At 38.1% G+C, this 27352-nt stretch overlaps 1 protein-coding gene across 6 annotated transcripts in view; it reads right to left on the reverse strand.

Annotated features, from left to right (window-relative positions):
* Window positions 1-27352, reverse strand: part of CELF2 (CUGBP Elav-like family member 2) — a 641808-nt gene that overhangs the window by 454765 nt on the left and 159691 nt on the right. The gene's annotated exons all lie outside the window — the stretch shown is intronic.

Here is a 27352-nt window from a genome sequence, read left to right on the forward strand (position 1 = left end):
AGGGATGGCGGGTTAGAGAAATGAATTCCAGAGCAAAGAGGAGGTACAGAGATGAATAGGCCTTTGGTTTATTTACTTTAATAAATAAAAGTAATTCAATAAATAAAACTAATTCAACTAATTTCTTTAATATATGATGACTCTAAAACCTTGGTTAAAAACCCACTCAGGTTGTATAAACTTCCACCCTTCAGCGGCCCCAATTTCGAATAGGAGACCCTTGGTAGGAGCTAACAATATGCTCGGGGCACTGATGTGCCTGTTATCAACAGTATGAACCGCAATTCATCTTACTAAATGCCTTGGACAGAATCCAGCTTGAGACTCAGAAAGCACTTTGGGATAAAAGATGTTGTCACTAAAGAAACCCTGTTTGCTTATCAAAGCACAGGCAACCAATTAATAGTTTTATCACTAATACTATTACCCCGAGGGCTAAAATTAGGTTTATTTATTTATTTAAAGTTCAACATCCTAAATTCCACTCTAATACACAACAAGGTACGGCTCGTATTACAAATGAATAACTTAATTAAAAAACATTGATTTTGCTCATTGACTGCTGCAAATTTTATTAAATATTAATGATAACATTTTGTCTTTTTTATACGAGTCATGAAAGTTTTATGCGCTCTCTCCCCTACAGCAGCCTTAGATTTCATGACAAAATCTTAGGCAGCTCAAAGTACAAACATAAATATTGCATTGGCCAGCTTGGTACAATATATGTGTGTACATAAGCCGATAAAAGGATGTGTGTATATTTACCCAAATGAGCGTGAGTGAGGAAAGCTGACATAAGGCAGGCGAGGAAGAAACTTATATGGTGAAAGTTTATGTTTTATTTTAACCACCAAGAAAGGTCACCCAGAAAGAAAGTCCTAGAACAAGTGCCCCCTCAGACAAGACCTCAGAACCTCTAACCACGTCTGTCCTTTTGTCAAATTCTGTATATGGAATTCAAGGCACAAAACACTGCTCCATAAACCACATGATTATACAGGTTTCAAGTCTATGGCAAGAGGTTTCACCATAAGGACAAATGTCTCCTCTTTCCTCATCCCATGTATGCAACAACAAATGAAAAATTCAATAAAAGCCACCAGGCTATGAGAGAGCCTTTAAAATTTTTGCAGTTTTTTTTTTTTTTTTTTTTTTTTTTGCTGTTGTTTTGCCTTTGTGGGTTTATTTTACATGTTTATATTAGAGTCTGCACAGCCTTGTGTTGTTATCCGTCTAGATGGACTAGAAGTCACCCTTATCTGGTTTTCTCCAAGCTTTTAATGTTTGGGATCAGCTGACAGCTGTGCGCAGTGAATCAGGCAACACCATGATTTGGAATGTTTTTCTATTACTTGGAAAATCACACTTAAAAAATTCATAAAGCACTCAGTAGAACTTCATTTCTTTGAACTTCTGCAGTAACTGATTTTTTTTCTTCCTTTGTATCTCAAAGTCATTTAGAAACAAGTGAGAAGTTAATTTCTTGAGGTCATTTCCTCAAATCACCTCCCAGGTCAGGAAGACAGCTCTGGCCTCTGCATTACACTGTCTTTCCAAAACGTAACCCATTTCCTTAGGGATACAATCATCGCAACGCAGACTTGAAAACAAAGCTGAAGTCTGATTAAGTACTTGCCAGGAAGATTCCAGTCATATTCTGCATAGTTTGCAAATACTCATGTAGGGAAAGGTGAGGGAGAGAGGAAGGGAAGGACAGGAGCTTTCCAAAGGAAATATTTCACATGGAAAACATCAAGCATTTTCTAAAATGAGTAATTAAAAGACAGAATATTATATCTTTAAGATACAAGCTTCTTTGAAATGCAAAATAGAATGTCAAATAGGCAATGGAAGATAATAGGTGTAAATCAATGTATTCAATATCATAGTTCCTATAAAAGGAGACTTAGGGACCTGAGTATATGTCTGGGTGTTTCAGCACTGTATTGGTTTGGGCTGAGTTATCAAGTTTCTGATTATGTTTGCCCTCCTCCACTACTTCCTCTCTCCTTCAGCTCCCAGTGGCCCCTGGAAAGCCCATTTCTCCCCTCACTCCTGGGTCCTTCTGCTGCTGGTGGCCTCAGGTTCTGTTATGTCCCCTGGTTCCATCCTAAAAGTCCTTCCTAGAAGTCTTTTGAAATGCTTGAGTTGGATTTCTTTCTTCTCTTACTTCCTTCTCTCCTCCTCTTCCTCCTTCCCTCTTTTCCATTCTTTTTCCCACTAGATTTCTAAAACAAGCAAAGAAGTTGCAGCTTTTACTAGGTGTCCTTTTCAGACTGTGTTATGTAAAACAACTCTAGACATCAAGTCGCAGGTGGCTTTAAAAAAGAAATTTTCTAAAGAAAGTAAGGTAGAATACATGACATGAGATTTGGCGCACAGATTTTCAGTGAATTTCGAGATATGCAAAATGCTACCCAGTTACATCAGTATCATTTCCCTTTCTGTTGTGGAATGAAGTTTCCTTTCCTAATGAGGAATGCTCAGGGAAACAGAAAAAAGCTACAAAGAAAAGAACCCTTCTTTGCAATGGCATTTGACACTGGACCCCGGGGCATGTGCTCCGTAAGTTTGACACATTTTGAAAGTACCAGTGTCCCCAGCTCAGCTTGACTGTGAACCGGGTCTACATAGCCACCTTTAGTCCTCCTAGGGAATAAATTAAATCTGCATCTTGACTGTGTTGCCTGGAAGAGACTGTTCAATTATTTATGGCGCAATAGCAGGGAGTTGCTCTTCTCTGCAAGTTGGGGGGGCGAGGGTGGGAGTGTACATTGCCTCTTGCCTACTTCAGGCCACGGCGTTAGTGAGTCCAGTAATGTCTAGAGAAAATAACAAGGCTGGAGGCAACCAAGATATATTAACGAAAAAGAGGCAGTAAATCACTTTTTACTGTTTGGAGACTGCTCAGGCCAGCGCGACTGCCACCGTGTTCTGGTGCTGCCCGGGCTGTGGCAGAAGTGCACTGATGCCTGACTGCGGAAGGCTGGGCAGGCGGCTGGTTAAAGACCACATGGATTTAAGGCTGAAGTTTGAAAATGGAAATAAGAAGAAACTCAAGAATTTGTAACCAGGGATTTTACTAATTGGAGACTTCTGCTTTCCATTTTCGGTCCTAATTCACAGACACAGTGTCATAACAGCTTCATGTTGAGAATCAGAAGACCCAACTCTTGGTCTCAGAGGGCTGACTTCTTTAAAGTTTTTGTTATTTACTAGTATTTCGGAAATCACTGAAGCACAGAGTCACTTGAGAGCCACAGTGGCGTTTCTGTGAGGGTGAGTCTTTGCAGTGGAGACTTAGCCCTTGATCCATGCAGTCCAAATTGCTTTAACATAGAAAAGAATAAATACTACTACTGTATAATTATTGAGAAGATTTAAACACATATATCCCGAGATAGGCAATACGTTTACATGTCAAGGCAAAATAATCTCAATACCTTGTGGCCTTTTTTTTTTTTAAATGCCAAATGTCCCTAAGTTTAACGTACATATCTTTTAAAGTATATTTATTAAATTCTATTACTTTCATTGAAATAATCTTTAACAAAAATGTTAAAGATGGATGTCATTCCTATTTATTTTTCTTAAGAATTCATAAAAATACATAAATATTGTGGCTTCTTGGTTAAAATGTTGTTACCCTTCTCTTATTTCTTTGCTAGTAAAGAAAGATTTTAGATTTTAAGATAGTAAATAGGGTTGAGGTCTGGCATAACGTAAGATATAGGTAATCACAATGGCAATATAATAAACCATTTAAAATTGGACATTACTTTTTTTTGAGATAGGGTCTCCCTATGTTGCTGTGACTGATCCTCATACTCCCGGGCTCAAGCAATCCTCTCAGCTTCCAGTGTAGCTGGGACCACAGAAATGCACCATTGCACTCGGGTATTTAATTTTTGTAATGACTCATGGCCAGTTTTCTAAATGATCCATTATGTTGATAAGGCATGAGGAAAGAACGTAACATGGCAGAGGGGTGCAGAGGAAGTGGACACCACATGGAAGTAAACATGGAAGAGCCCAAAGGCTGCCTATTTTGTAATTTTTCATAAAATCAGGGCTTAGAAAATGCTGTGTCTTTGTTGTCGGGACAGAGCAGAAATTCCACCCTAAAGTATACATGCAGGACATTTGCTGTTTCAATTTTTTTTTTTCTTGACATGAAGCCTTGCTCTGTCCTGCAGGCTGGAGTGCAGTGGCATGATCTCAGCTCAATGTAACCTCCACTTTCTGGGTTCAAGGGATTCGCCTGCCTCAGCCTCCTGAGTAGCTGGGATTACATTGAGGTGCGCACCACAATGCCTGGCTAATTTTTGTATTTTTAGTAGAGATGGAGTGTCATCATGTTGGCCAGGCTGGTCTTGAACTCCTGACCTCGTGATCTGACCACTTTGGCCTCCCAAAATGCTAAGATTGCAGGTGTAAGCCACTGTGCCCAACCCATTGTTTCAGTTTCTAAGGGGTATTATATAACCTAATTTCATTGGAAGTATAATAGAAATCAAATATGTGATATTTACATGGATCTTTTCTCTTCTGAGAACTCAATAGTTTTTTAGACCTATCTAATCCCTCCAATATCCAAGTTGAGTTCAGTTTTTACATCATTTTATTATTAACGAAAGTAAGGAATGGAAAAAAATGAAAGTTTTTGCTTTCTAGACAGATATAGAAATAGATATATGGAGTAGTTTGGTTTGTCCTAATATTAGCACGTGTTACTGTAATACTCTTATACATGTGTGGTACACATTAATTAGTTCTCTTGTCTAGAAAGAAAAGTGCTGGATTGGAGACACACCTACCACTGAAATTAGCATCAAAAATAAATTCTAGGAAGACCTACAAATTTGCTAGCAGTGAGCCACAAATTCTTCCCTTTCTCTACCATGTTTAAACTTTTTGTTGAACTATATAATATACATAGAAAAAAGTATACATATCACAAATGATACATCCATTGATTTCTATACCTTTTGCTTTTAACAACATAGTGATAAGAACTTGCTCAAAGGTTAAAGCAGGAGAGCAGCCAGTAGGAAGGAAGAAGATGAAAACTAGGAGAATTTTAGCAGGTTGGTGGCAGATGGCAGATCCCAAAGACAGCTGCAATATCTCCCATCCCATCTGCTCTTCTGCCATGTGACCTTTCTATTCTCCCACCAGGGCTAGAGTTTGCTTCTCTACCCACTGATACCTGGTTAGGCTCTGCAACTGCTTTGATCAACAGAATAGAGCAGACATGAGACCTTGCCATTTCTGGGCACAAGCCTTTAACTGGCGTGGGAGCTTCTTCCTGCCTCTTGGAATATTTGTTCTTGGTGTGCTCTTTAAGAAGCCCAAGCCACATGGAGGGGCCTTGTGTAGGTATTTCATTCACACCCACCTGAGCTCCCAGCCAGCCATCAATTTCCAAACTTGTGTGTGCGCCATCTTGCATCTCTGGCCCAGTCAAGGCTGTAACTGTAGCCCCAGCCACCATCTGACTTCAACTGTTGGAGGTGAGCCCAGTGAGAAATACCCAGCTGAGCCCAGTCAAAGCACAGAACCATGAGAGATAATCAATTGTTGTTTTAAAGCCACTAATTCTGGGGGTGGTATGCTAAATAGGAACAGATAACTGGGACAGGTACCAACACACAGATCTAGGAATCTGACTTTTGGATATAGGAGGAAGGCGGAAAAGACACAAGAATAAGCAAGTTTGTAGATATATTTTCAGATTGTATAGGTGGGAAATTACAGGTGAGAATCTGGATACAGTATCATTTGGTAAGAAAGAAAGAAGGATAGGAGGTTGGGTTTAAAAAGGAACAAGTATTTGAAATATCAGATATATGGAAATGAAGACAGAATCCAGCAAAAAGGTCACTGACATACTTGAAGGCATGCTGACGTTTAAGCTATAAATCTGAAGAATACCATCTGCCTGGGGGCTGGGATTTTCTCCACATGTGCTCAGCTATCCAGGTCAGGAGAAGAGAAAGAATACAATTGGATTAATCTTGGATTGCAGGTTTAAAGAGTAGATGAGGAAGGAAGAGAGAGTGAGATAGCTGTGGGTTCTCGTAGGCAAGAGTTGAAGGCATGGCCTGTGGGTTTTGGTCTGTGCGGCTGGGAGAGGCTTGATAATAGAACTGAGAGCAGAAAAGGTGCAGAAGTGTGAAGCCAATAAGATTAGCTATATAAGAAAAAGAATGAGAACCCTGGAGAGATAGGTTGTGATCCAAAATAGAATGTTATACCATCCTTTGATGTGTTTGTCTTTTTTATAACATCACTAGTAACTGAGAGTTTCACCTAGAAAATATTTAAAGACTAAGAATAAACCAGTTAATATTTCCACTTGTCAGTAACTTGTGAAATCTCTGGCTGGGAAGATGGTTCGCAACGGAGGGTGAGACCGTGTATTTGTCCACACCGCTGGCATGCTGGAGCCAGCTCACAACCACCTGGGGAGCCCACTTTGTGTACCTTTTCCATATCTGCACTCAGTGACATCATGTTGGTACCTTGAAATTGGCCATGGTGGAAATATTTACACCATAGAGATATGCAGACAGTATAAGTCAGAGCTTTTTTCCCCCAGAGAGTAGGGGGAACATTTATCAGCACACCACTACCCACAGCCTCCCTATACTCTGCAATCAGTAAGATAATTTAATTTTGCCTATTTCTTATCTACGTAGATATATTTACTAATGCCTTATTCTGCATAAATCTATCCAAAGGACACAAAAGATTATAGTACCACACTTTTTTTCTTTTTTTTTTTGAGATAGAGTTTCACTCTTGTTGGCCAGGCTGGAGTGCAATACTGAGATCTCGGCTCACTGCAATCTCTGTCTCCTGTGTTCAAGCAATTTTCCTGCCTCAGCCTCCCAGGTAGCTGGGATTACAGGCGCCCACCACCATGCCCAGCAAACTTTTTGTATTTTTAGTACAGATGGGTTATCACCATGTTGGCCAGGCTGGTCTTGAACTCCTGACCACAGGTAATCCGAATGCCTTGGCCTCCCAAAGTGCTGGGATTACAGGCATGAGCCACTGCGCTCAGCCCTTACCACACTTTTATTAGCTACATGAATCCTGATTGTTGGATTCACAGTAAGTCGGTTTCTTTTTTTTTTCTTTTGAAATGACAGTGTCTTGCTCTGTTGCCCAGACTGGAGTGCAGTGGCACAAAACTGGCTCACTGTAGCTCTACCTGCTGGGTTCAAGCAATTCTGCCGTCTCAGCCTCCCACGTAGCTGGGACTACAGGTGAGTGGCACCACGCCTGGCTAATTTTTGTATTTTTAGTAGAGGCGGGGTTTTACCATGTTGGCCAGGCTGGTCTCGAACTCCTGGCCTCAAGTGATCCTCCTGCCTCAGTCTCCCAAAGTCCTGGGATTAGAGGCATAAACCACCGCACCATTTCTTACTTGTAAAGACTCATAGCTCCCCTTTCCCTACATGGGGCATTCCAAGATGGAAGAAAAGAGGCAACAAAACAAGCTGAAGTCAGTGTTGTGAAGATGTAGGCCTTGTCCAGATGTACAGAATGGAATAAAGGATTACCCGTGAAATGATTGCTTTGAGAGGGAAAACCAGCTGCACTTTGACCTCACTTCTCGGTGAGCTTGTGGGAAAGAGGAATGGAAGCGAGGCAGCAGCTTTTCCTGGACCAGTGTGAACCCGCATGTTAATACTGGCCTCAGGACCAGGAATCTACCCCAAACATGCACTTCCCTTCTGCTGTTACTTTACAAATACTGTAACAGTCACTAGAAAGGCTGCTAAATAATTGATCACTTAGAAAAAAATTATTTAACCTTCCCAATTTGCCCAATGATGTAGCTGGTTTATTACCCTCTAGGGCCCAAACAGGCTTATCCTCCCACTTCAAAAGATAACCCTTTTTTTTCCTGTTAAGTTTTCACATAGTGGCTGCATTCTTCTTTCTCTCTCATTTTGCTTTGAATAGTAACAAAAATGGATGAACAGCACAACAGAAAGGAAAGTTTATGGGAATAGGAATGAAAATCTAATCCTCAGAAGATTCCAACCTAGTGGGTTTGGAATAATGCACAAAAATTTCACCTGCTAGGCAGAGCAAATCTGAGAATTTGAAGCTGTTACTTAGTATACTGAACTATATTAACATTTTTTCCATTTATGCAATAAAAACTGATTGAGAATGACTTAGATGTGACTGTAAGGGTAATAAAACTTGTTGTGACTCACTCAGAATTACAACAAAGAATGAAAGCCTTCATTATAATTAGTAGCATATTAGGTTAGTCTGTTTTTATTAAACAGGAGCACATTCATATGTGTTTTATTTGGGGAAGAAATGAAAGATGAATATGTAATAACTAGCGTTGAAATGCAGGTTGACATTTTTGCAAGAAGAAAAAGCACTAACAAAACCTCCACAGCACTTGAACTCTGTTCTGTGACAGTTTTTATCCTGGTGGCTTCAGCGATAACCTCATGAGGCATTTGCAGGTGTTATATTAGTCACTAGATGGTTTCCTTTCATATTTTTCCTTAAATACAATAGGAAGGAGACTGTATTTCCTACTGAGAGCAGAAGAAAAGTGAGGCAAGTAGTGAATTCTGTTTAATGGTGATTCTGTTTAGTGAATAAAAATTATCAAACAGGAAAAAATAATTGTCTTCATTTTTCCTTCCAAGGGCACTTATTAAAATGGATTTTTAAATGAATATACAGTGAAACAGCAAATTAAGTTTGCTGTATCCAAACAATAACACATTACAAGATTTTGAAAATACCCAAGGTTCTTTTATTTTATATGAGGGGAAGCTCTTATATTGTAGATATATATCTTTTTCATTACCTCCAGATGATAGTATTTGGGGACAAGAAGGGGTTTTAAAATTTCAAAGAGTTTTCCCTGAGGGAAAAATGACACATGAAATAGTGTGAATATGGGGATGAAAGCTGGTCGGTTATGAACTGAATGTTTGTGTCTCTCTAAAATTCATATCTGGGACTTCTAACCCCCAAGACAATGATATTTGGAGATGGAGCCTTTGAGAAGTGATTAGGTTTAGAAGAGGTAAGGAGAGTAGAGTTCTTATGATGGAATCAGTGTCCTTATAAGAAGAGAGACCTGAGTCAGAAAGCTTCCCTGACCCACCCCATGTAAGGACACAGCCAGAAAGTGGCCTTCTGCAAGCCAGAAAGACAGCCCTCACCTGGACTGAATCAACAGGCACCTTGCTCTTGGACTTACACCGTCCAGAACTATGAGAGATAATTCTGTTGTTTAAGCCACTTAGCCTGGTATTTTGTTATGGCAGCCCGAGCTGATTAATACATAGACCCTGCCCTCAAAGAGCTCAGTCTACAGTGGCAAAGAAATATACTGAAGATTTTGATAAGTACTATCACAGGGATATGCATGGAGTGCAGATGGAATGTACTGGAGGCATGATCTAGTTTTTCTCTGAGATTTAATAGATGAAGAAACGAAAGAAAAAAAAGTCCCAATGTTAAAGTGATTTGCTTAGGGTCAAAAGTTGGTTGATTGCAGAGTTAGGATATTAACCAAGATTTTATGTGTATATGTATATTAAATGTACATGTATAATATATTTTTAAACCATTCACTCAATGCATTTTTACTAACCACCTATTATATGCTAATTATCATAATAAGCACGTTAAACCCATAAATTGAGGCACAATAAATTTTAAAGCATTTATCTGAATAAGTAGCAATTCATGAATTGGACAGCTCCAAACTAGAAGTGGTTTGGGCATCCATCAAAGAAGCTTAAGGGACAAGCTTTTATAGAGCTCATGTCAAAGTAATACAAACAAATATTTTATTGATTACAGTTATAAAGTTGTCTTATTTGATTTGTCCTGCTGGAAAGTCCTAGTTAAGTAAGTTAGTTGGCTGCTTTTGACCAGAGGGTAAGTCTTGTTTTTCTTTAATACAGGCATTTATAAGAAATGGCTCAAGCTAAGCTTCACTTACGTTTGCACATAAAGAAAAGTTTAAGTCACCTATGAGGACTAATATTGGCTTTCTCTGCCATGGAATCTTTAGGCCTGGTCTCCACATTAATCTATTACGTTGGTACAAAAGTAATTGTGGGTTTTGGCATTGAAAGTAACAGCAAAAACTGCAATTACTTTTGCATCAACCTAATACTTTAAAAGCATTTCCATGAATTATTTTATCCTTACAACACCCTAGCCCCATTTGATAGCTGAGACAACCAAGGTTTATAGAGATTTACTAACTTCTCCCAAGGTTGCGTAGCTTGTCAACATTAGACCTGGATTTTGAACCCAGAAACTTGAAATGCCAATGTTTTTGGCAGGTAACAAATGTAAAAGCACTTGGAAGAAGTTAAATAGTAAACGGGCTGATTGGTAGCATCTCTAGTACCTTCTCACATGCTACACACACATAGGAAAACACATTGTATACTTTTAATACCTTTCTCATAGGGCTAATTTGAGGATTAATATGATAGTGGAATTAACACTCCCAGGGACCCTAATAAAGAAAATTATCTCTTTTAGCCAGGGCAACATAGCTGGGAGGAGGAATAGGGGTCTTCCCTGTTCATCTCTGCTTCCTCCAGACCATTGTAACATTTTTGCTTCTTTGAGGCTCACAGCCTCTGGCTACACCAGTCTCAGCACAACTGGTGCCATCATTTTTTGGTTCTTCAAATGTTGTCATCATTCTAAGGAAACATGAAGACTATATACATGATACATCTAACCCTCTGGCAATGCAGATCTCGTCTGATCACCTCCTTTGCTCCATGTCACCACTTACTCTGCCCCTACTCCTATTCCCACACAGAGAAGAACACTATTGACAGAACTAAAGTAAGAATTTTGAATAGAAATTATTTTTGTGTAATCATGAATATTTTTAATTAGAATAAAGATATAACGGATTTTACTGATATTCCATAGTCTTCATGGGAAACATTTTTCTGCATTTGAAAACATAAAAGCAGGTACTCTCAACATTACCTAGTATGTTGATTTTAAAGGATGTCTGCAAATGACTGAACATGGCTCCTGTTGAAAGGCAGGGCCCATGTGCCCTCCTCTTGAATCTGGGCTGACCCTAATGACATACTTGTAACCATCAGAAAACAATGGAAATGATGTTGAATGACTTCCAACGCTAGCTCAGAAGTGGCCAAGTAGCTTCTGCCTAACTCTGTTACAATAAGTAGTCTGGGGTGAAGCAACCAGGTATCATCTAAGAAACTTGAAGTGGTCACATTGGAAAGTCCACAGAGAGGCATTATCATTGACAGACCAGTTGAGCTCCAGCTGACAACCAGCATCAACCACCAAGCAGGTGAGTAAGCCATGTTGGATACACACCCCAGTAGAGCCTTCAGATCACTGCAGCCCAGCCAACATGTGACTACAGCTACATGAGAGACCCTAAGTGACAACTGCTCAGCCATGTCCTTACTGAATGCCTGACCTATCAAATTGTAAGCAAAATAAAAGGACTGTTTTAAGCCACTGGGCTTGGTGATAACCTGTTAATCATGACACATGAACATTAGGGGCTATACGTACTTTAATGATTCTATTCATTACCATCTGGTTTAACTTACACCCTTGTAAATGATAGATTAATATTTCTAAAGAAGCTTACTTTCACAGAGAACAGTCATATGTTAATATGAAGAGCCATATTCATTTCCATTTAAATGCCCCCAAGAACCTTGTCTGCAAGCATTTTGGAGAGCTGGACACAATGGGAATAAAAAAGAAAATAGGTTGACTCTGCCAATGCCTTTTATTAGACCTATTGTTTTTAAAAGATTATTTCTAATTATATAATGGTTAGAAAGTCAAGGGCCTTTGTCTAGCTTTGAGCATATAAATTATCTTCTGTCTTAGTTTCACAAACTCAAGGATGTGAATAATTTTTATCTACCTTAATCATTTCATCTAGGGGAATCAGAATTTTCAAGGGATAAACTTTGAACGCTTTTACTTAAAAATTTTTAAATGATTTCTAAAATAGGAATATCCAATTCTTATATTTAAAATATACAAGTTAGGATTGGGGTTAGAAAAGCAGAGTTGTTGGGTGGTGGTTAAAGTGGCTGGAAGTTAACTTTTCTGGTGGATTTACCTAAAGCCCCTTTCACAGCTGAGAGATCATCTAAGGATCATTAACTTTTATAAAACTGTGTAACTATATTTTCGCTTATAAAAATGTGTTGTTAAACTTATTTGTCTTAAGGCTGCCTCCATACTATGAGTTTCTATGCAGGAAAATGCAACCTAACAGTATGTAAATCCACTGCAATCTAACTTAAGAATACATTCTTGGTCAGACACAGTGGCTCATGCCTGTAATCCCAGTGCTTTGGGAGGCTGAGGCAAGAGGATCATTTGAACCCAGACGTTTGAGACAAGCCTGGACAAAAGAGTGAGATTCCATCTTTAACAAAAGTTAAAGAACTAGCTAAGTGTGCTGGGATGCGCCTGTAGTCCAAGCTTGTGATACTGAGATGGGAGGATCACTTGAGCCCAAGAAGAGTTGCAGTGAGCCGAGATTGTGCTACTCTAGCCTGGGTGACACAGTGAAATCTTTTCTCAAACAAACAAACAACCATTCTTGGCTGAGTTGGTGGGGTATATCTGGAGTCCCATCTACTCAGAGGGTTGAGGCAGGAAGACTGCTTGAGCTAAGGAGTTCAAGGCTGTAGTGCACAATGAAGAGCCACTGTCCTCCAGTCTGGGTAACACAGAAAGATTACAGTCGTATATATGCGTGTATATACTTACACAGTCATATATGTATATATATGTTTATCAGCAGCATATCAGCAAATCACAGACTGCCAACCAATCATACCATGATCATATGAAGCAAATACCCCGTCACACCATACCCAAATAAGGCAAACTCAGAGCTGTAACCAATCAAGCTGTTTCTGTACGTCACTTCCTTTTCTTATCTGTAAATATTGCCTGCCACATTATTAGGTGAAGCCCTGTGAACCTCTCTGGGTTGTGAGTGCTGCTCAATTCATAAATTGTTCTTTGCTGAAACAAAGTCTGCTAAATTTGATTTGTCTAAAGTTTTCCTTTTAGCAGCACCAAGTATCATTGTATAAAAAGTTATCAACTGAATTAAAATTGAGTTTTGCATTAAAAAATGGAATGAAATTGACTTTTTCTCTTATACTGTGATAACTCTGCATTTTAATGAGTCATAGAATTTCCATCAGAAGACTCGAGTCAGAGAGAGTTCTTCAAACAAGTTAGGACAGGCATTCTAACCCACTGGTGGCCTGAGGACATCTGGGAGACACTGGTGGGCTAGGGATACCTGTGGGTCCCAGAGACTCTTTCAGGAGGTCTGTGATATCAAAACTGTTTTCAAATAATGTTATGACATTATTCACCATTTTAAATCTCATTATTTCAATTGCACTGTGGAGTTTTCTAGAGGCTGGATGGTGTGTGATATTGCACAGATCCAACGTACAAGTATATGTGAGAATCCAGCTGTCTCATTATATGAGATATTAAATGATTTATCAAAGTATAAACTAATGACACTTTCCTCACTATTTTTTCATTACATATAAGCTATCTTATAAAATTATTAACAAATAATACATGTTCATAAAAATGTACCTTAATATGTAATGGATTTATTATTATAGTTAGTGAATTAATATGTATTTTTTCCAGTTTTCTAAGGCAAATATTAATATTGCTAGACATAATACATATAAACAAACATTCTTTGATATCCCCAAATTAAAAAAAATGTAAAAGAAGACTGACATCAAAACATTTGAGAACTGCCAGGCTAGTAATTTATCTGAGGAAATAAATATTATTTTACTGATGTAACGATATCATTTATATTGATATAAGTAGATGTTTCTAGGTACACTGAAAACTTAAGCTTCTAAATCTTTATTTTTCTTCAAATCTCAAAAATTCTAAGTAAGAGTCAGAAAACCTAGTAGCATAGAGTGTGGCCTGTCTGCTAGATCTTGGTAGACCAGATAGTTATTTGAAACTCTTTGAATCAAAGATTCCAGCCACTATAAAAATGCTTGTATGTATGTCTGTGTGGTTATTTAATAGGATGACAGATTAACAGGAAAACTTTATAAGAAATACTATTAATTGAAAAATTCAGCTTTGTTCCATCTAAAAATCTCTTCTCTATTTTCAGACCAGATAACAGGGTCATACTGTGGTGGCTATTCACCAATTATCCTTGTTTGCTTAGGAAAATAGGCAATACAAAAAAAAAAAAATCAGATCTTTCTATTCCAAAGGACTGTTAAGACTCACTTCATTTAGCCTCCTCTTAACCAATGAAATGGGGCTAATGAATCACTTTTGATTAAGAAGCTCTGAAATTAGATTCTCATTAGGATAATAAAAATTAACTAACTTGATCAACCTGAGCCTTCAACCAAGCCTTGGTCTGATTATTAAGTTTTAAGGGAATGTGCAATTTGTTTTTTTTATTGCTTAATGACTTCCTATCAGGTCTTTACAATTACTTCATTAGCTGAAAACAAGTGAATAAGAATGGCAAAAAAGGAAAACAAATACAAAAATCATTAATAAGAATTCTTGAAAAAAGTTTAGTTCTTGCATTTTGAATTTGTCCTCTGAAAGTCAGTCCTTCAAAGAAAAATAAGTATTTACTTATTATCATCTGCCAGTCGTTGAATCACTTGTGGGTATCTAAAAATTGTACAAAAGATAAAGAGACCACATTGTCCCAATGTTAACTTATGCCTGTGCACGTAGTGCTTTATCAAGAGTTCTGAGAAAACTTATAATCTTCCTTACTTTATAAACTCTTCTGGCTTTCTGAATTTTCTAAATAATTATTATATTATTATTGAATGTAGAAAAAAATAAAACAAATATATAGAGGTCGATGGGATGTGGAAAGGGATATTTAGATAGGATGATCAACAAGCCTTCTCTGATGGGTAGTTTACAAATGGCCACATATTCTTTCTATCTCAATATGCCTATCTCTTTGAATCTGCCCTAGGTCAGGTGACTTGCTATGCCAATGGGACATTAGAAAACAGGACACAAACAGTCACGAAAAGTAGCTAGACATTGGGGTATTCTCTCTCTTGCTACTCCTCCTACCATGTAAACAAAGCAGGAGTCGTCTATTGGGTAATGAGAAACCAGAGAGAGGCCGCAGACATCCCTCAGGTACCATCTTCTATCCCTGCTTAGTGTTTGTGAAATTCTTGGACCTGTGGGTTTGTACTTTTCATCATAATTTGATACATTTTAGTCATTAGTTCAGCAACTATTTATTCTGTCCTCAAACTTTTCTGGGACTCCAAATTACATGTAAAGCTACTAAAAGCCCATCGCTTATTGGAGCTGTGTTTACTTCTTTTTCTGCCTTTATTATTTCTAAATTTCTTTCTGACTTTAGGTTACTTAGATAGTTTCTATTCATTAATATTCACTCTGTAGTTTCTAAACTGCTGTTAAACCCATCTACTCACCAAAAAAAATTTACAGATTTTACAAACTCCCTGTGGTTGTGTTTTATATTTCTATTACTTTATTGTGTGTTCGTGTTTACCTATAAATGCTTGTGCACATTTATAATTGATGTTTTAAAGTCATTTTTTTACTAATTTTATCATGACTCATTACTGGGTCTTTTTCTATTGACTGATTTTTCTTTTTGCTATGGATTACATTTTCCTGCTTCTTCGTACATCTAGTGTTTATTTTTGTTGTATTGAGGTAATATATATATATATATATATATACTATATATAGTTTATATATGTATATGTATTTCACCATTGTTACAATTTTAAAATGTACAATTCAGTACATCATCTAGTAATTTTTGACTGAATATTTGACATTTTAAATATCACACTGTTGTCCTTCCTATAAAGTGTTTTGGTAGGCACTTAAGTTACTTGTTTGACAGCCTGAGCCTTCTGAGATTTGCTTTTAAGCATTGTTGGGGTGATTCTACATTAGCCTTCACTCCAAGGCTAGTTTAGTCCTGCCACTAAGAAGTAACTCTTTTGTGGTCTCTACTGACTGGCCTGCTGTTTGACAAGGTCTTTTCATGGCATGTAGTTGGAAGTGAAACATCTCCCACCTCTCTGAGAGCTCTAGAAGCTTTTTAGCTTGTAGAATCCCTAGTTATTCTTTTCCCACACTGGTGAATTCCTCCAACGCATGAGATGCTTAGAAGTCAGTCAATGACCAAGGCAATGTCATAAATTTCTGGAGCTCTTTCTCTGCAAAGCTACTCCAGTTTCTCCAAACTCAAATCTTGGCCTATGCAACTCATTAGCAAACTGTTGTTCTCTGTTTGGGTTTCCTCTTCCTTTCCTGTTATCCAGAAACTATCAGAAAGCTGAGATGATTATGGAGCTTACCTCATTTATTTTCTTCCTCTAAGAGATCAGAATTCTATGATCCTTGTTGTCCAATGTCCCAACAAACTTGATTTATGTATTTTGTCCAATTTTCTAGTTGTTAATGGTGGGAAAGTAAGTCCAGTACTAATTTCCCTATCATGTATGAAAGTGAAAGTTCAGAAGATGATTTTTATTTGTTTGTTTAAAGATGGAAAATACTACAGCAATCTGATAAAGCCAATGAGAATCACCCAATCAATAAGATAAATCTGGTGATGCTTATGAGAAATGATATTTCAGAAGTAAATCCTCTGAGAAAGAGAATGGATGTAAATGAGTGCAAGAGTAGAAGGCCTGAGATTATTTAGCAGAATGGGAATTGTGTGTAGTGACTCAGCATTTAAGAAAGACACTAATGAAGTCAGAATAATAAAGTAAAAAATATTATGCAATGGGAAGATTATTTATTCCATTGTTTATTATCTGACCAAATGATTTCAGTAAGCAGAAGAACAAATATGATAAAGTATTTGTTCCTTACCTTTGGACAAAATGGAGTCATTTTTTTCTTCCAAGATCAAGTCTTTAAATATTTGATCTCTCTGTTCTACTTTGCAGATGTTTTACTTGAAGATCTCCATATCCATAGAGATCAAATATTTTTTAAAATATTACATGTGAGTGACTCATTGTGGATAAATTCTGGGTTTTGGTGCTAGTCAACTCTTTTTAAATAAAACGTTTGCATTCTATTGTTTTCTACTCAGGAAAATAATGCAATCTTGTGTGAAAATGCAATTAATATCTACATAACAGAGTTAGTGTCAGGATCAAAAGAAAATATAGTCAGTATGCTGCCATAGTTGTCACTGAAATACCAGCTTCCTTATTTTCTCCTTCCAAGGAAGTAGAAGCTCTGGCTCACTCAGTCTTGCATTTAGAAATTTTAAGTTCTCTGGAAAGATCAGCTAGGAAGGCAATATGACACAGCATCCATAAAAGGGTATAATGAATTTAGTTCTTTTTTTTCCAAATGCCTTTCCTAGATCTTAGATCTGGTTTCTTCAAACTGACATCTCTTTGTTGCCTTTCTTGCTTTTTATATCTTTTGTTCATTGTGAGGTCTCTTGGGCCTAGAATCATAGCACAGAGTAGATACTGAATATCTACTATGTTAGATACCTAATCTCTACTACATGCTGGAAGGTTACAAAACCAGGGCTGGTTTTACTGGCACATAGTAGATACCCAGTAAATATTATTTATGTTGGAATTAATGCTATTTGTCAAGCATCCTGGTATAGCACACATTTTGGGAACTGCTATCATGGAGAAAAAAATGGGTTTAAGTAATCACCCTGATCCTCTTCTTCTCTGTTGAGACCTTCTGCAGCACAATGAATGGGAAACTCTTTCTTTGTATATGTCAGAAACAGGCTGTAAAATAAGTCTGGTGGCTAAGCCTTTTAAAGTCACAATCTGTGTAGGATTTACGTGCCAGCGAGATGAAAGGATTAAATTTCTCTAGGCTCTGCTCGCCTTTGGTGACAGGGCACTGTATTTCTGTTATCAGAGCCTCTGTCCTTGGTTTCCACGCCAGTGCCAATGAATTTAGATGCGCAGCCTGGGTCTCACTGTTGTGTGTACACATGTCATCTGCAGGAAGCCCATCCTAGGTGACAGCAGTGTCACTTTGCTACCACATCCTCTTTTACACCTGATCACACTTGTGGATGGGAATGCCAGAAGCACCTCTGAGTTGCAAGACCAGAGAGAGTGACGGCAAGACGAGGTGCCAGATGGACATCTTGATATGCAGAGGGGCCTGCAGACCCCCAGTGTGAGCACTGAGAAAACTGATCAAGCTTGTGCATCCCATGCAGATTCTCACTGGGACTGCAACCCAGTGGAACAAAGTGGCGACAATTCAGGAACCAGAGAGAGGCAGGTGGATACAATGCCTGGCGGTGACCCAAACATGAAGTTCCCCTGCAGGTGAAGATTGACTTTGACTGACTTCTGTGTATTGGGCAGAGTTACACCCTTGCCGTGTTGGAAATCTGAACTTGCTCATCCAGGCTTGACAGGTGGACGCTGGCCCGGATTTTCCTCCCCTGGGGCTCACTTTCTGCCCGCTTGGGTGGATTCACTCCTGGTATGACTCAATCAGCCAGGGGATTAGAAGAGGGGGTAGGAGAATGATGGTGATTTGGAGAGGGGACCCGGCATTCAGATATTTTAATATTTATACATGGAAGTGAAAAAAAGTAGTTTACCATAAGACAGGGGTGAGAATTTTGAATTGAAAGTTGGAATTTAGAGGAAGAGAGAGGGAGCTTACAGTTTTGCTGTGTACTGGGGAGGCAGCAAGCAGAGAAATTGGGAAAGAGGGATTTGAGGAAATGCTGTGGGTTTCCATTGAATTGAACACAGTTCATTTAATCCTGTTTTGGGAAATGCTAGTAAAGCTGGAATCATTTTTGCCAGTAATTATTTCTGGATCCTTGACTGGGTTCCTTGGGTCATGTTGGAATAGAATCAGTGTCTTACCTGTGACCTTCAAGCTGACGGATGCAATAAACTCACTTCAAGAGTAAATGGCCATTCAGAAGGAGCCATTGTAGGTTTGGCAAGACCTCTTGTTTGTGGTCACACCACACACATAACTTGACCTCTGATTCTGTCTGGCTTTGTCACTTTTCACAGCTTGGGGCTGACAACAGCTGTAACAAGCACCCTGCCCCAAAATCGTTCCTTCGGTTGGATCAGCTCTGGACAAAACTAGAGCAGACACAGGCTCTTTTAACACTTCCACATTCCAGGTTCGATTCTCATGTTGACACAGAGTCCTTGTGAGTGTCCCCCAGACATATATTCATATTTAGATATTCATGACTTGGCATTTTGCAAGTAATGTGTAACATACACATTGACACCAGGAAAATGTGCATTTTAAATGGACTCTCAAATGAGAGTTAATGTTTAATAGGAAAACATTTCTAAATGACAAAATTGTTGAAACTACATAAAGAAGATATTTAGGGGGTAGAAAAATCACAACCAGAGCATTCTTTAAATGCCACACCAAATCTTATTCTCCCTTTTAACTTCCTCTTGATGTGAATATTCATCATCACCTGGCCAGCCAGCATCCATTCCATCTTTCTAATGGCTTCCTGACTTTCTCAGAGGAGCCCTGCCCTCCTACACTGCATGTAATTTAGTGTGATATTAAAATCTGGCTTCTGCTTCACACTGAGGAGAACCAAGAGACCAGCTCCTCACTCTCATGATCTCCATGTGTCTAGAGGATGGCTTGCGACCTGTCTCACAATGAGAGGGCTTATTTTTTCCTACTGGGTTTTTACTCATGAGCAAATGACATTATGACCAAAAAATTGTTGGAATGCATTATTCCCAGGCACCATGTTTCTTCAGCATCCTGTTCCTAACAGGAGACCGTTCTATTATGTAGTTATGTTTCCTAGACTTCCAGAGATGCTCTTGTTTATGCTCATTTCTAAAACTGATTTTGTAACCTTCCAGTGGATTCTCTGAATTCCCCAGATATTTTCACTAAATGCACCACTTCACCCCAACCATCCCCATCTTTTTTGTTTGTTTGTTTGCTTACAGTAGCCTGCTAATTAAGCCAGTTATTATAGCAACCAAGAATCCTGGACAGACAAATTGTCTGTCATTATTTTAACTGCTATGATCTACATTTTAAAAGGGAGTTGTGTTAGTTCCTTTTCACACTGCTATAAAGATACTACCTGAGGCCAGGCACAGTGGATCACATCTGTAATCTCTATAATCCCGAGCCAGACAGGTCACCTGAGGTCAGGAGTTGGGGCCAGCCTGGCCAACATGGTGAAACTCCAACTCTACTAAAACTACAATAATTAGCCAGGTATGGTGATGTGCCTGTGTAGTTTCAGCTATGGGGGAGGCTGAGGCAGGAGAACAATTTGCACCTTGCAGGTTGAGGCTGCAGTGAGCCAAGACTGCATGACTGTACTCCAGCTTGAGTGACAGAGCAAGACTCTGTCTCAAAAATAATAATAATTAATAGTTGAATAATATATCCATAAACCCCTACATGCTGAAGGAAGATTGAAATGTTAATCCTGTGTTCTAAAAGGCACACATAAAAATAAACTGTGATTTTCCTGTTCTGCCTCCAAATTTAGATTCTGAAAATTAAAAAGGGCATCTTATCTCATGCTGTTAAAGTTTTCTTTTTGAGAAAACTGTAGATTCACATCCAATTAAAGGAAACAACACAGACACACTGCGTGAATGCTTTGCCCATTTCCCCCAATGGTAACATCTTGCAAAAGCGTTCTGGTATGATATCACAACCATCATATTGACACTGATTCAATCCCCGGATCTTATTCAGATTTCCCCACTTTTGTATGTTTTTGGTGGTATCTGTGTATGTTTAGTTCTATGCAATTTTATCACATGTGTAGGGTTGTGTATCCACCACTCAGTCAAGATACACAACAATTCTACTACCACAAGCATTCCTCAGGCTGTTCTTTCATAACCACACACATTTCTCCCATGTCCCTTCCATCCCAACTCTAGCATCAATTAATTTGTTCACCACTTTAATAGATAATTTTATCATTTCAACAATTTTGTACAAATGAAGACATATAGCATGGAACCTTTTGGAAATGGCTTTTTACATTCAGTGTAATTTCCCTAAGATCCATCCAAGTTGTTGCATAAATCAGTAGTTTCTTTGTTGCTGAGTAGTAGTCCATTGCATGGATGTACCACATTGGGGTAACCATCTACTAGTTGAAGGGTATCTGTGTTGCTTCCAGTTTTGGCTAATATAGATAAAGGTCGATAGACATACATATACACATATTTGTATAGAAATATAAATTATTCTGTCTTGAGTAAACACCAAGGAGTTAAATGGTTACGTCATATGATAGAAAACTGTTTAACTTTCCAAGAAACTACAAAACTGTTTTCTAAAGTAACTGTAGCATTTTACATTCCCACCAGCAGCACATGAGCTTTCCAGTCCCTCCCCATCCTTGTCAACACTTGATATAGTCAGTTGTTTAATTTTAACCATTGTAATAGGTGTGCAGGAATAGCTCACTGCAGTTTCCATTTTCATTTCTGTAATGACTTACGCTGTTAGCAATCTTTTTATATGTTTATTGGCCAACTATATGCCTTCTTTGGTAACATGGCTGCTTAAATCTTTTGCCCACTTAAAAAATTGTGTTGTTTGCTTTCCTATTGTTGAGTTTTGAGAGGTCTTTATATGTATTCTGGATACAATTCATTTATCACAGATAAGATTTATAACTGTTTTCTCCCAGTCTGTGGTTTGTCTTTTCATTCTTTTAATGGTATCTTTCAAAGAGAAAACACATTTTTGTTTTATGTTTTCTTTCAATGAGTTACAATTTACCAACTTTTGGATCACAGTGTTAGCTTCATATCTATGAAATCTTTGCCTACACAAGGTCACAAACTTTTTCTCTGATGCTTCCTTCTAGAAGTTTTATAGTTTTAAGTTTTATATTTAGGTCTGCAATCTTGCTGAGTTAATTTTTAAAAGATGGGCTGAGAATTGAAGTTAATGTTTTTGCAGATGGATGTCTAATTGTTCCATCATCATTTGTTGTTTATGGTGGGAGGGCAAGTCTGATACCAAAAAGCTGCTCTGAACATTTGTTGTGAGAACTGAAGTGTTCATTTCTCTGGGACAAATGCCCAAGAATGTAATTGCTTAATTTCATAAGAAATGGCCAAACTATTTTCCAGCATGTTTTTTGAAAAGGAAAGATGTAAGAGTTAAGAACTCATATGGATTCTGTCTCTGCTTCTTCCTTGTTAGTCCATGTGAACAACTTATGAAATACATATGTCTCAGTTTCTTGCTGGGTGCGATGGCTCACACCTGTAATCCTAGCCCTTTGGGAGGCCTAGGTGGGCAGATCACTTGAAGTCAGGAATTCCAGACCAGCCTGGCCAACATGACGAAACACTGTCTCTACTAAAAATACAAAAATTATCTGGGCGTGGTGATAGGTGCCTAGAATCCCAGCTACTCAGGAGGCTGAGGCAGGAGAATCACTTGAACCCAGAAGACAGAGGTGAGCTGAGATCACACCTCTGCACTCTAGCCTGGGTGACAGAGCGGAGACTCCATCTCAAAAAAAAAATATGTATATATATAAATAAATATCAATGTCTCAGTCTCCTTATTGGTAAATTGGGGACAATAATATTGTGCACCTTATTCGGTTATTGTGAAGACTAAAAGCATTAATAAAAGCAAAGTATTTAAAAGAATGTCTAACACATAAGGTGTGATCAATAAATCTTACCTGTTATCATTTGCAATTGATGTGGCTACTATTATCTTTTGTGGCTCTCTACCATATTCAAACATCCTTCCTGCAGTTTGATAATTTCTCGTATTGTAAGATTCAAGGAGGAAGCTGGAACACTTGCATTTTCAGATTCTTTTGTAGTTAAAGTAGAGGCACATGTCCTAGTTTCCAAATCAGCATAGCTCTGAAAGCCTTGGTTTCAGAAATGAGCAATACTGGATGGCCATGTCTCCACAATTCATTCTTCCAAAGAACTTGGAGTGTCAGCAGTGGTAGAGTGTTAGGATTCAGTCCCAGATGACATAGGTACCATGCAGTGATATCAATCATCTTCTTACTAGAGAAAATCCTGCCACAACATTTTTGCTAGTTGTGTAGCTTCAAAATGTTGCTGTCTAACCTTTCTGGAGACCATTAAACTACCAGATATTATTTAATAACTTCCCTTGACACTAGAAGGGAGGTGTTCCTTAGAGATGGGGCTCTGATCCCACCTAAAACATGGCAGCATCCCCTCACCGACACCTCTGACAACACTGTGCTCTAATCGCCGTTTTCTAGATGGCTGAAGAAATGCTACCATATTTCATGGTTATAGGCAGCAATTGGAATCTGTTCTGAGGATGTCCCTTCGTCTCCCACACTGGCCTGGGAGAAAGATCCAGAGCTCCATGGTGGCCAAAACAAACATTTCCCCTCAGATGACGAAAGGGAATATATTATTAGCAAAACTCCACAAAACCATGAAAGCCTTCCAGGGGGAGGAAACAGAACTTTTGCCCCATGAGCCTTTTGTTATGCGTGGCTCTGAACTACTTTAATTAAAACACTTCTGTCTTAATCTCATTCATAAATGTAAACTCATCTTTAATTTCCCAAGAACTAGTCTTCTGGTCAAAAGCAATGTTCCTAAGCTTTAGCAGTTTCTAAGTTTCACAGGTCATGCTTTTAAAGACTGGGATACATAAAAGGATGCCACCTTGATATTCAAAGCACTGTTGTCATTTTTCAAGTCTGAAGTACAGACAGGGGAAAGGAGTCAGCCTGAACTTTAGATGGGCAAAATAGTTCTACTCCCGAAGTCAAGAGCATTCAAACTTATTCAAGGCCACACGATTTTTTATTGTAATAAAGGAGTACTGAACACATCAACTAGAAAATCTTTTACCTAAAATGTACTTGTTTAAAAGGGCAATTTCTTATAGGAAAAGGAAATGAAATTTCCTCCAGGGGATTTAATCTGAACTGATATGCACAATGTAGCGGGAAATTGTCATCTCCAGTTATCTGATGGACTCGTAGACCTTGAGGGGAAGAGAAAGAAGAGGGGGAGAGAGGGAGGGGAAAAAAAGAGAAAGGAGACCATCTTCTATATGTGCTTTGATAATGTCCTGTATGGTGAAATCAAATGTTCTTTAATTCACAATATGTACTTGGATGTAGTCATTTTAATACAGTCATTTTTGCTGTGTGTGCAGCCAGTGTTGTATCTTCACATTCACAGATGATGCTATAAAATCTGGCTGTCCATTAGAATCTCCAGGGAGCTTAAAACTAAACCACGGCTAAGCCTCATCTCAGACCAAATGAATCAGAAGCTCTGGGGTAGGGCCCAGGTGATTCCACAGAACAATGAGGGCTGAGAACCACTTCTTTAAAATAGACATTCTGCTTTGCACAATAAACATAGTCTTGCAAATGGAAACCTTTTAAAATGTACTAGAACTTGCTATTGAAAGTCACTCCATAATGATGCTTTTCAGGCAAGAAAGCCAACCTCCCTCACGGGAGGAGGTGAATCTGAATTGCTATGCATTGCGCTTGCCTCCAATCCTGTGAAGGTTTACGGAGAGAGGAGGCCTGAGGTAGAACGAGCATGCATTTTTTCATGCATGGGCATCCCACGGATGCCACCCAGACTTCACATTTAAATTTTTCTTCCCGCAGCATTTTCTCATTTGAGGCTATAAAGGAAGTAGGTCAGATGATATCATCACTATTTTACAGATTGACAAGGAAACAGGAAGAATGGAAATGACATTCTAAAATTATCTTTGAGACAGGACTAGCATACAGGTTCCTTTCCACCAAATGCAGGGCATTCCATCCTCCACCTTTGTTTATAGGGGTGTGTGTGTGTGTGTGTGTGTGTGTAAAATGTACATATTACACATTATCTATTATATATGTACATACCTGATATAATATAGATATTACTATATCACCTAATTTCATGTGTGTTCCTGCAAATAAAAATATTAAGCTATTGTTTAACTTCTTTTACAGCACCCTCTTCAAGGTTAATAATGGGCTTAGCTCTATAAAAATTACATATCAAGTGTGTAAGTAATAAAAGACATCACATCAGAGATAGCTATCTTTCTTAACCTTAGGCCAGCAGGTATGAGAAGATTGCAAGAAGGAATTACAAACAGAAAACCAAAACCTGCAATCACATGAAAGTTTTCAAATCTTATTTAAACAGCATGCACTATAGTTCGGTCCAAACCCAATTTTTATTTTTGGAAAACATAACTTTGCATTAGATGGTTTTCTAACCTCATTTCAGCAAAATAGAGCTTGATTTCAAGATTCAGATATGCTGCACTCTGCTTGCAGGCATACCTGCAAGGGCAGCGTTCTGCTCAGTGTTAAATGTGAACTCTAGGTAGAAAGCATCCCTCACAGATCTGAGCCATTCAATGCTTCACATTGACTTTGCATGGTATGCTCAACTCAAAAGACAATTAATGCTTTCTCTTGAAATTTATGGAAACTTTCTAAATCTTTATCCCTGGTGATAAAAACATCAAAATGAAGACGAGTTCTTGAAAAGAAAGTGACAGGGAAAGGATCACATACATAGATCCTTCTGGGATTTTTTTGAAAGTTATTTGCTTATTTCAATAGTATTTGTCAAGATGAAAAGACACCAGTGGATTCCTCGGGTTCTCAGTGACCAGGCAGCAGCTGCTGCTCTGTTGATAGAGGGAACATCTGTGAAAGATTCTGGGCAGTGGGGAGGAAGATTTCATTGTCAGCAAAAAAAAAAAAAATTAAATTAAAAAAAAAAAGCTTTAAGAAAAACCAGACCTTGGGAAGCATGAAGGAGTTTGGAAACAACATTGAAACCTAGCCTATGAGGGGGCCATACCATATATAATTAATCATGAAAATGCCAAGTCTTAGCAGAGGGGGAGGAAGGAACAGATTCTTTACTGTGACGATATTTGATTTTCTCAAATATCGTCAAAGGAAATGCTTGCTCCTGTTTGAACAATGGGAGTACAGAAGGATCTGTTCAAAGCACAAAAGTCTACAAGGGGATTCACAGGTTAACGAGTCATTTTACAGATGCAGAAGCTGAGACACACAGACATGGTTACGTCTTGATGTACCATATTGAATTAATAATTTTTTCATTATGGAACCAAATAGTTACATAACACTGAGGTTTTTTTTTTCTTGGTTTCTTCTTGTTTTTCAGCTTTAATAAAAGAAATCATATCAGATATATCTAACTTTCCTAATCTTAATTTAAGTATGGGGAACTGCAAGAAGGCATTACAAGTGGAAAACCCAAACCTGAAGTCACATTAAAGTGCTCAAATCTTATTTAAACAGCATATACTAAAATAAAATAAAATAAAAAACAAAAATAAACAGCATGTACAACAGTTTGGTACTGAAACCCATTTTTTTGTATAATTGATAAATAAAAATTGTAGATACATATGATATACATGTGATATTCTGACACATGTATGCATTCTGAAATGATTAAATTAAGCTGATCATCCTAACCAGGTAATATTGAGTTTTATCTTCTGCTTTTAGAATCTCTCTTTGATATTTTTGCACAGGTACTGTCTTTTTCTTGGAAGAGATAGCTCAGAAATGCTTTGCAGACTTCTAGCTATGAATCCTTGGACAGAGAGTATGTGTGTGTATGTTTTGTTATGCTTTATTGTTTTATTACATTTTCTGTTTCATTTGAAAGTTTTAGGGAGTTTCCACAGATATTATCCCAAGAACATAGGGTTATTTGCCAAAACAGCTCCCAATTTTTTTGGAGCATAACTGAAGGCTAATGGACAGGAAACTGAAATTGCATTTTCTTTCTCCCTTTAAGAAATTTGCCTTTGAAAACATGTTGAAAACAGATCTCTTATTTGAGCCCCTCAAAGAATAAGCCTACCATCTCAGAGACAATTACTCAAGCAAGAAAATGGCCATAGCAATTTCCCATCTATGATGGCAAAAGCCATTCATCATTAAATAAAACATTTAAGCAGTAATTTAAATATTACAGGCTGTGAAACTGCTCAGGCAGTGAAGAGGAACTGGAATTAGAAGCCCATTTCTGTCCTTGAGCAAATAATTAAAACCTTGCTGTTTCTCACACTTTTCTACAAAAATGGAATGAAAATTCTGGTCATTCATCCATCTCACATGAAGCTCTGAGAGCTCATGAATAGTTACAAGGCTTTTTCTCAAAGGGAAATCCTTGTGGAAGAGGTGAGCAATAAACAGCAGACATTT

This window comes from Sapajus apella, unplaced genomic scaffold, assembly GCF_009761245.1.
Source record: "Sapajus apella isolate SASKATOON/1434 unplaced genomic scaffold, GSC_monkey_1.0 scaffold100, whole genome shotgun sequence".
NCBI lineage: Eukaryota > Metazoa > Chordata > Mammalia > Primates > Cebidae > Sapajus > Sapajus apella.